This window comes from Amborella trichopoda, chromosome 11 (genome assembly GCF_054954075.1).
Source record: "Amborella trichopoda isolate Santa Cruz 75 chromosome 11, AtrichopodaSantaCruz75HAP2 v2.0, whole genome shotgun sequence".
NCBI lineage: Eukaryota > Viridiplantae > Streptophyta > Magnoliopsida > Amborellales > Amborellaceae > Amborella > Amborella trichopoda.
In genome coordinates, this window is record NC_142346.1 from 40,438,491 (window position 1) to 40,447,404 (window position 8,914).

The following is an 8,914-nucleotide window of genomic DNA, read 5'->3' on the forward strand; positions in this document are numbered from 1 at the left end:
AATCTTGTGTAATATCGCGTAATGTATTTCCATTTCATTACCGTTCAAACATACCCAAACAGTAAAAATGCCATATTTCCTTGCAATCTATAATAGGTTTGGAACTCCATATCATAATCTCCTCACATTCTATTCTCAATCTCCATCTTCAAATATATTTTATAAATTTATCTCCACCTGTAACTCTTAGCTAGTTCTTATTAGGTTATCTCTCTCAAAAGTGCAAGCAAATTAAGACTTCAATGTGATGTCATTTTATGTGATGTCCTTCATAAAATTTAAAATTTCTTAGTTTAAATTAGCATGCATTATTTTTAAAACAAAAATTTTATAGTTTAAAACCTTACATTTTTTTAAAATAGATTAGAGAAATAGGAAATTATTTACGGATAGAAAAGGTTTATATAAGGTTGAAACCTTAAAATGCAGAATTAAAGTGCATCTACAAAATCCTTCAAAAAAGGTTGTTTTGATGTTGGCAAAATATCTAATTCAACATCGAGATATATAGATATGAAGAAAAAAAGATATTTCAAGTCTTAAAAATAGTACATCTTGCAATACATTCTCTAGACCGTCTATGTTCAAGATTTTCATGCATTTATAGATCTGCTTGATTTGAAGATTCTCGCACCATCCTTAAAAAATTTTAAATAAAAAATGCATCTCATGATAATGTTTGGAGGTACTCCTTACTTTGATTGTAAGGTTTCAACCTTGTGCAAACCACACCCTTTAGAAATGGTTGAAGAATTTAAATGTCTATCACCGCATAAATTACTTAAAATTAAATGAAAATATTCATAAATTAAAGAATGATAAAATAAGAGATATCATGACTCCTTTCCTAACAATTCAAATGCCTGATTTAATTTGGCATTATTTTCCAAAGTCATTAATATTTATGTCTAAAATCTTAAAAATTATTATATATTATATGTTTATGTTATGAACATGACAAATCTTAAAGTTCCTATAGTTCTACCATAACATAAAATAGTTAAATATAAAATGAAAATTTTAAAATTATGATAATTCCAAAAATCAAAACCTCATACACACAAAATAGTTAAAAATAAAATTTAAAAAATTGAAAAATATGATAATTCCAAAATCAAAGGCTCATACAGCGCCACATAATTCGTTTCATAGAGAGAATTGTTTTTTACATAATTTAATTGAAACGACTCTATACCTGCATATCTTTCATATGATCTTTCAATTTCCTATGGTCTTTCAATGTTGAATTTTTTGCATACTTATACACACCAAGTATTTTATAAGAAGTCTTTCAATGTTGAATTTTTGGTATAGTTATACGCACTAAGTATATCAATAATAATAACAATAGCAATTCAAATATTTCTATACGCAAGCTTAAACTTATTAGGTTCCTTTTTTTGAATCTTGTTGCAGCTGCACGGGCCCTTCTCGCATGCGACAAATGACCCACGAATAGAAAAAATCCTAGAACAAAATAAGAAGTAGCTAATCAGCTTTTGGGAGAGACATAACATCGTGAACAAGTCAATCCCGGCTCAGACCAACCCAATTACAACCCCATATATTCATAACCCCGTCACATGGTATTTGCTTTTCTTCCGGTGTTGAGATGGTGTAATTCTCACAAACGTGTTACATAGAGTAGACAATCGTTGTGTATATTAATGTTCGAAACACCAATCTATATTTAGGGTATGACATATACTTTCACCATTCAAAAAAGAGGAATTGAGATGAATACCTCAAAAGATTCAATTAAACAAATTAAAAAAATGTTTAAATTTCTAAAGTATTTGTATATTGACAACAAAATTCCAAAATATAAATAACCCTGACACATAGTCTTGTGGTGCATCATAGCAATTGCACCTTTACTGAAGTCAAGAATCTAAGACATCAAGACAATGGAAGGCTGGGAGCACCGGCACAGTTTGCCGCATATTAAAATCATTGGAAATGAGAATTATTGAAAGTTGTTTCAAGCAAATAATTTATTATTTGCAAATATGTGGGGTGATGTCATTATAGTTAGAGAAAAAGTGTAGATACCTACTAAATTTTTTATTCTATTCAGAAAATAATGCGACTTTTGTCCTCTGGCCTACATATAAATAAGTTCAAAGCAGCTTGGCTTTGTCAACTTGGGGCAACGGCTGACGTGGCGCATATGTGAATATGTGGTGGAGAGCAACCATGCAAATTCGAATCATCAACCAACTTGTACTCTTTTTTTTTCCTTCCTTTAAAATAATAAAGTTTCTTTTTTAGAAAATATAAGGTGTTGATCTTATACTAAGGCTCATCTCAAAACCTAGTAGAAAAGGTTATCTTGATGCTCTCAAATGGATCATTACAACATAGAAATGAAAACTGCATCTCATAACACATTATGGACCGTTCTTTGTGAAAAGTTTGAAGTATTTATAGATTTTATGGACCGTTCGTTGTGAAAAGTTTGAAGTATTTATAGATTTGTTCAATCTGTATCATTTTCAAACTTTAAATTTTATAATTTAGGATAATCCATGTCATTGCAAACCCCCCCCCCCCCCTCGAAAGCGAACTGCATCTTTCATCATAAGTTTGAGGTGTACATTTATTCAAGAGCATAAAGTTCACACTTTATTGAAACCTCATCTATTACTTTTCAATATTTTTGTATCTTTCAACAAATATTGTGGGAGGAGGAGGCGAGTCTTACTTTTCAAGAAGAGAAAAAGCCAAAATTCTCTTCTGGAGTCGAATTATCTTAAATTTTATTCTATAATAAGTAAGGGCAAAAATGCTAAAATGACAACAATGGCCCCAACTTTGTGAGGGCCTACTTTTTGAGACTTTAGAGGCCTCTCGTGTCATAAAAAAGCCATAAAGTGGGCCTATAGCTTAAAAACTCTTGAAAATATGGGTTATAACTGCCAGTTATGCTATATAACGGTAACATGCATGCTGCATAAAATGCAATTGAAGGATAACGGTTGTTCTTTAAGTAAAACAAAGACCGTTATTCGACATTGTTACAAGCCGGGTTTTCGAAAGGTGGGGAACAAAAAAAAAAAAAGGAAAACAAATGGGGATTATATTTGTTATAGCGCTCACTATGTCCATTTCTTTCAAAATAACACCTATTATTTCCGTTAATAAGTATGTCATTCTTTAAAAATGGATGAATTTACACTTATATCCCTCTAAAATTTTAATTTTTAAGTCCCTATTATTATAGTTTTCCTCCCAAAATTTTGTATTCTACTTTCATTCCTTTCTTATGTTTTCTTCAAAATAGCGCCCACTTTGAACCTTGAAGGTTCGAAGTGACAATGACTTCTCTAACTTTAGACCTTCAAATTTCAAACTTAACTCCAAATCTTGATTTTAATATTAAAAGATCGAAGTCAAGACTTTTAATACTCCATTTAGGATCTTCAAGGCTCAAAATCAATAATCGTTACCACTTTGGATCTTCAAGATCCAAAGTGGTAATAAAATTCTTGATTTCAAACCTTCAAGATCGAAAGTCTAACTTTTAACTTGACTTTAGACCTTGAAGATCCTATTTCAAGAATTTCTTTCCACTTTGGACTACTAAAGTATGAGGCGATGTTATTTTGGAGAAAAATGAAAAATGGGAGAAAAATGGGCACAAATGTAATTACAAATTTGTAACACAGATAACTAAGGGATATGAGCATAAATTTCTCTTAAAAATAAATTATTATTTGACAGTATACTATAAATTTAATAATTGAAAAACATATAAATGTAATAATGGGATTTAGAACATTATTTAACATGTAGTTTCTTTAAAGTTCCCATTTGGCATATGTTATAACGGTTATGAATGTCATATTACAATAAAGCACTCTCCAAAAATTTTATATAAGGTTGGCCTAAACAATCAAACAAAGTTAGCACCTCAAAAATTCATTAGAAGAAGTTGTTTCGATGTCAAAAAACATTCAAATCCGATCATCTCGACCTTGAAATACATGGGTGTAAAAAAACAAATTGGACTTCAAGTCTTGGAAATAGTGCATCTTGTAATGCATTATCTAGACCATCAATTTTCAAGATTCTTAAGTGTTCATAGATATGTTTGATTTACATTATTTTTAAGCTTTAAATTTTATAATTAAGTATAAAAATAAAATTTCAAACATTATAAAGATTTTCGATACTAAAACGACATCGTTCGATAGTATTTTTTAAGGCCTCACCCTTCTACAAACCACACTCAATGAATCGCAGTTAGGTGGAATGTCATCATGAAAATGGAGAGTCTCTTCTCCAACAAGATGAATGTGGGACAAGGAAAAACTACGAAACGGGTTTAATTATAATCGCTATGTGATGGATATAGCACATATAATTAGCCCAATTTGTGATGTGAAATTATAATACATTTGACTTCCCTACATGAAGCAACCTTTTTATATTATTCTTAGTATTCAAGAGGACCTTGAACCGATTACACTAAATGGTGAATTAAATATTAAATCAAATTTTATTTGTGACAATATGGCACATATCAGAAATCCAATAGAAGAAGTTATTTTAATGCCGAAAAACCCTCTAATAGATCACCTCAACTTCGAGATTTATTGATAAAAATAAAAAAATATTTTAAATAATAAAAATAAGGGGTTGTATGGAATAAGATCATTTATGTTTGGTACATGGAGGTCACAATTATTTATAACCATTCTATGTGAAATATAATAGCTTGGGTGTGTCATAAAGTTCGAGAATTTTTTTTTTGAACTTTGAGCTTGGTCAATGGAATAAATGTAGCCACCCAATTTTACATCCAATGGTAAAAATTAATTATGACCACCTTATACCAAAAACAAATGGTATCATTAGATAATTTATCCAGAAGTAATGCATTTAATATGGATGGTCCATTTTTAAAACCCTTAATTTTTAAAACACTTCATGTGTGCTGAACCGCATTTCTAAAATGCGGTCTATAAAGTGTAAAGCATCCGTCTTAAAGATGGATTCAAATAGGTGTTCCATCTAAAAACAATGAAAATTAAGGGTCCAAATGTTTTCTTACTAGAATTATTATTTCTAGTTTTTAAAATTCATTTATTTTCTCATATTCATAATCTCCATGTTAGAGATCCATCTCAAAAATACTTTTATTAAGAGGCCCGCATTTCTACATATGCGGACTTGGCTGCATAGAAATTAGGTCCTTTTTAATATTTTCAAATGTTTATTAGTCTATATGATCTGCACCATTTTTGAAGATTTAAATTTTATAATTAGGGCTGGGAATAGATTTTACAGGCCGTCATAAATAATTTTCAGTATAAAAAACTGCATCTTCTAGCAGAGTATGTTGTGTCTTGCAATGATTGTTGAAAACTAAAGCCTTATGTCCCTATCAAAATAAGTAAAGCGTCACTTTATAACTCATAAACAATTGCAATTCAAGCATTAGAAAACCTCATCTTGACTTGAACATTATGGTTCTGAAAAAAAAAATAGGATTTCAAAGTCTAAAAATATGGTTATTGTAACAAATTATCTAGACCGTCCATTTTGCTTTAAAAAATAAGTGTTCATAGATCTACAAGATCTGTACCATGTTTTGAATTTTGAATTTCATTGTTAGTGTTGGAAATTGATTTTAGAGTTATCATAGAGATTTCCATTCCTGAAAGTGCTTTTTGGACGAAGATTTTAAGTGAGGCTTTATTTTGTTTTCATAATAGGCCTTATAGAAACCTCATCCATTACATAAACCACAGTCATAGTTAAATCATAGTAGAAATTTGTTATTGCAGGCACTGAGCAAGGGAACCATGAGCAACAAACTGCCCACCATTTCCCATTGGTAGTATTGAGTATGGGCCATGGGACCATTCCCATTACTAAACAAACAAAGTAATATATATTCCACCACTAATAAATATGTAACTACAATAACAGTGTAATAGTAGATTTTCTTCCAATTTTACTCGTAATACTGAATTCAATCATAAAGTTGAACTTAAAAACAATAACCAGTAATTAGAAATTTGCCATTGATACAAGAGGTTGTAGAACGATAATTGTCATTAGAACAAATTAAAAAAAAGAAGAAGTTGTTATCATGGTAAACTGTCGATAGAGAGAGACGGCAGGAAGTTCTTCTGTAGGTGATTGCATGGAAATATGGCAGCGAGATATAGAGCAAGAGAGTGAAAATGAAGGATGTGGATCAAGGTTGCGATCCAAAATATCAAGATCATTTATTGTAATTTATACACCTAATTATATAATTTAAAATATGAAAATAATGTCGATCAAGCAGATCTATAAGCACCTGAAAATCTTGAAAATAGAAGGTTCAGATAACATGTTAGAAGAGAACTATTTTTAGGATTTAAAATCTTTTTTTTCATATTCATATGTCCCGATGTCGAGACAATCAATTAGAGGGTTTTCTAGTGTCGAAACATCATTTTCCAATAGATTTTTTTTAGGTGTACCTTACTTCTACAATATGAGGTTGGTAGCTTATATATACATTATTGAGGTGTACATTATTTCACTCATGACTCATCACCACTTAAAGTCTATTAGAATGGCATAACTATCTAATAGTATATGACTTTTAATATTTTTCTACAAATCTAATTTATCTGAAATTTGGTATATGTACATCTATAATCATCATCATCATTAGAACTTTTTCCCAATTATTTATGGTCGGCTATACGAATCCTCGTCCGGTATTATCCTCTATCAAGGGTTGTCCCCTCAATGAGCTCCAATGCAATACATTTACGGGGGACACCTCAGCATAAGCATAAATATAGATTCATTATTCAAGAAAAGTTTGGATAAAGTTTCATGTTGGCTATCTATCTAACACAACTCACCGCCTTTACTTGGGTTTGGAACATGCTAAGGAAAAGTTTAAGGTCCTCATCCTTCTTAGGCCAACATGTGTACATTTATCTCGCACAAAAATAAAATATAAAAAATAATTATCAAAAAATAAAATGATAAAAGTATCCCTAAAATATTAATAGGGGTAATTTTGTCATTTTTATTAATTTAATTATTTTTTATTTTTTATTTGGGTACATCTCAATAAGGCACATATAATTACAAAATTATATGTCAATCCAATTCATAAAAATAAAAAAAAAAATCGTTAAAATTAAAAAATTATAAGACATTAGAGTCTGATAGATTTTATATGGTAATGAGCCATGAGTGAAGTATTACATAAATTCACTTTAAGTGTTTTTAATAATTTTGGTATATATGCAGTTCTATAAGAGTTTTATGTGATTGCCACATATCAATGGAGCTGAAGAAGAGGTTCTATAGGACAAATGTGAAACTAGCATTGCTTTTACAGGCCATAATGTTGGGCGGTAAAAAAATAACACATGCATAAGATGGGTGTAGCTGAAATGAGGATGTTGAGAATGATGAGTTGCAAGACAATAAAGGATAGAATTCGAAATAAAGATATTTGAGAGAACTTAAGTGTGGCTTCAATATGTGATAAGATTTGAGAAAAAGTAAACTTAAGTGTGGCTCCAATATACAACACAGACCCAGTAGATCATTTGTTTGGAGGTGCTAGTTGGTTCGAGTAGAAAGCTCAAAAAAAACAAGGGGTAAGCCTAAAAGAATACGATAAAAAGTAATAAGAAAAGGTATATGAACTTATGACTTCACTGAAGATATAACCTTTGATAAAGCAAAATGACAAAGTATGATTCGTATAGCCGATCTCAAATAATTGAGAAAAAATTGTGATGATGATGAGATCATGATGATGACACACAAAAACCATAGATCAAAAATATATTTGCACCCAAATTAGATGTCATGCGATAGAAGCAAAAGATGTTTCATGTACAAATATTTTAACCACCCATCATTCTCGAGAAGCACTCAATAAAGTTGTGTTGTCCATCAAGCATGATGGACGGTTATGATGCACCTTCATACGCCTTCAAAGAGTACCCCTCCAATATTTATTGCCAAAAGAAGAGCACTCCCCCAATAATTTCTTATATAGGGAAAACTTTTCCAATATTTCCCAAACAGTACGATACAAAAAGGACAAAAAGCTCGAAGTGCTTGGAATAGCTAGTCATATCCAATACACCAACTTTATCAAAGCAAGCACAAAGCAATAACAATATCTTTTTACCATTCAAAATTCCTAAAAAAACAAAATATATCGTAGATAAAGACGTGAGGCCATATGCTAAACTTTGAGAATGTACAAAAGTAAAAGACAACCATTCAAGAAAAAAGATAATCAAATATAGAGATTACATACTATCTACCATATACCACTCTTAAAAAAACCTGTATCGATCCGGTTGAGAAAATTGGCCAATAAAATAATAATAATAATAAATAAATAATGTGGAGGTTAACTCAACCAGCTGAGTCCTCATAGAACCCGTCGATTCTCTGTTTCGGCTTGGAATCGGCCAGATACTTTTGGTTCCTGATCCCAGAAGGGCGATTCGGATCCGTATTGTTGGTTTTCAAATGAATGTTGTGGACCATTTATTTTAGTATAAGATCATAGTGGCCCTTAGTCGTCTTAGGTGGGAGTGTGTCATTTTTTCCATAGTCCGAGATCATATAGCAACTCCTTAGATGCCTGATTCACATCATCTGCTCAGGGCAACTTTGGCCATTTTCTATCTAAGATAAAATATCCTTATAGCATTTTTCATTTTTAGGGGGTTCAACTATAGGAACCGAATTTGAGATATAGCATTTAAAATGTCACTTGAATATACAAGTGCGAGTTTCAAGCCCCAGATCAATGTGGCGGATTGTTCACCCAAAAATCCATGTTAGATTGCTATATCAATGATCAAGATTGAGTCTGAATCAGTCAAAATTAGTAATCCAAAAAAATAAATAAAAATTAAAATAG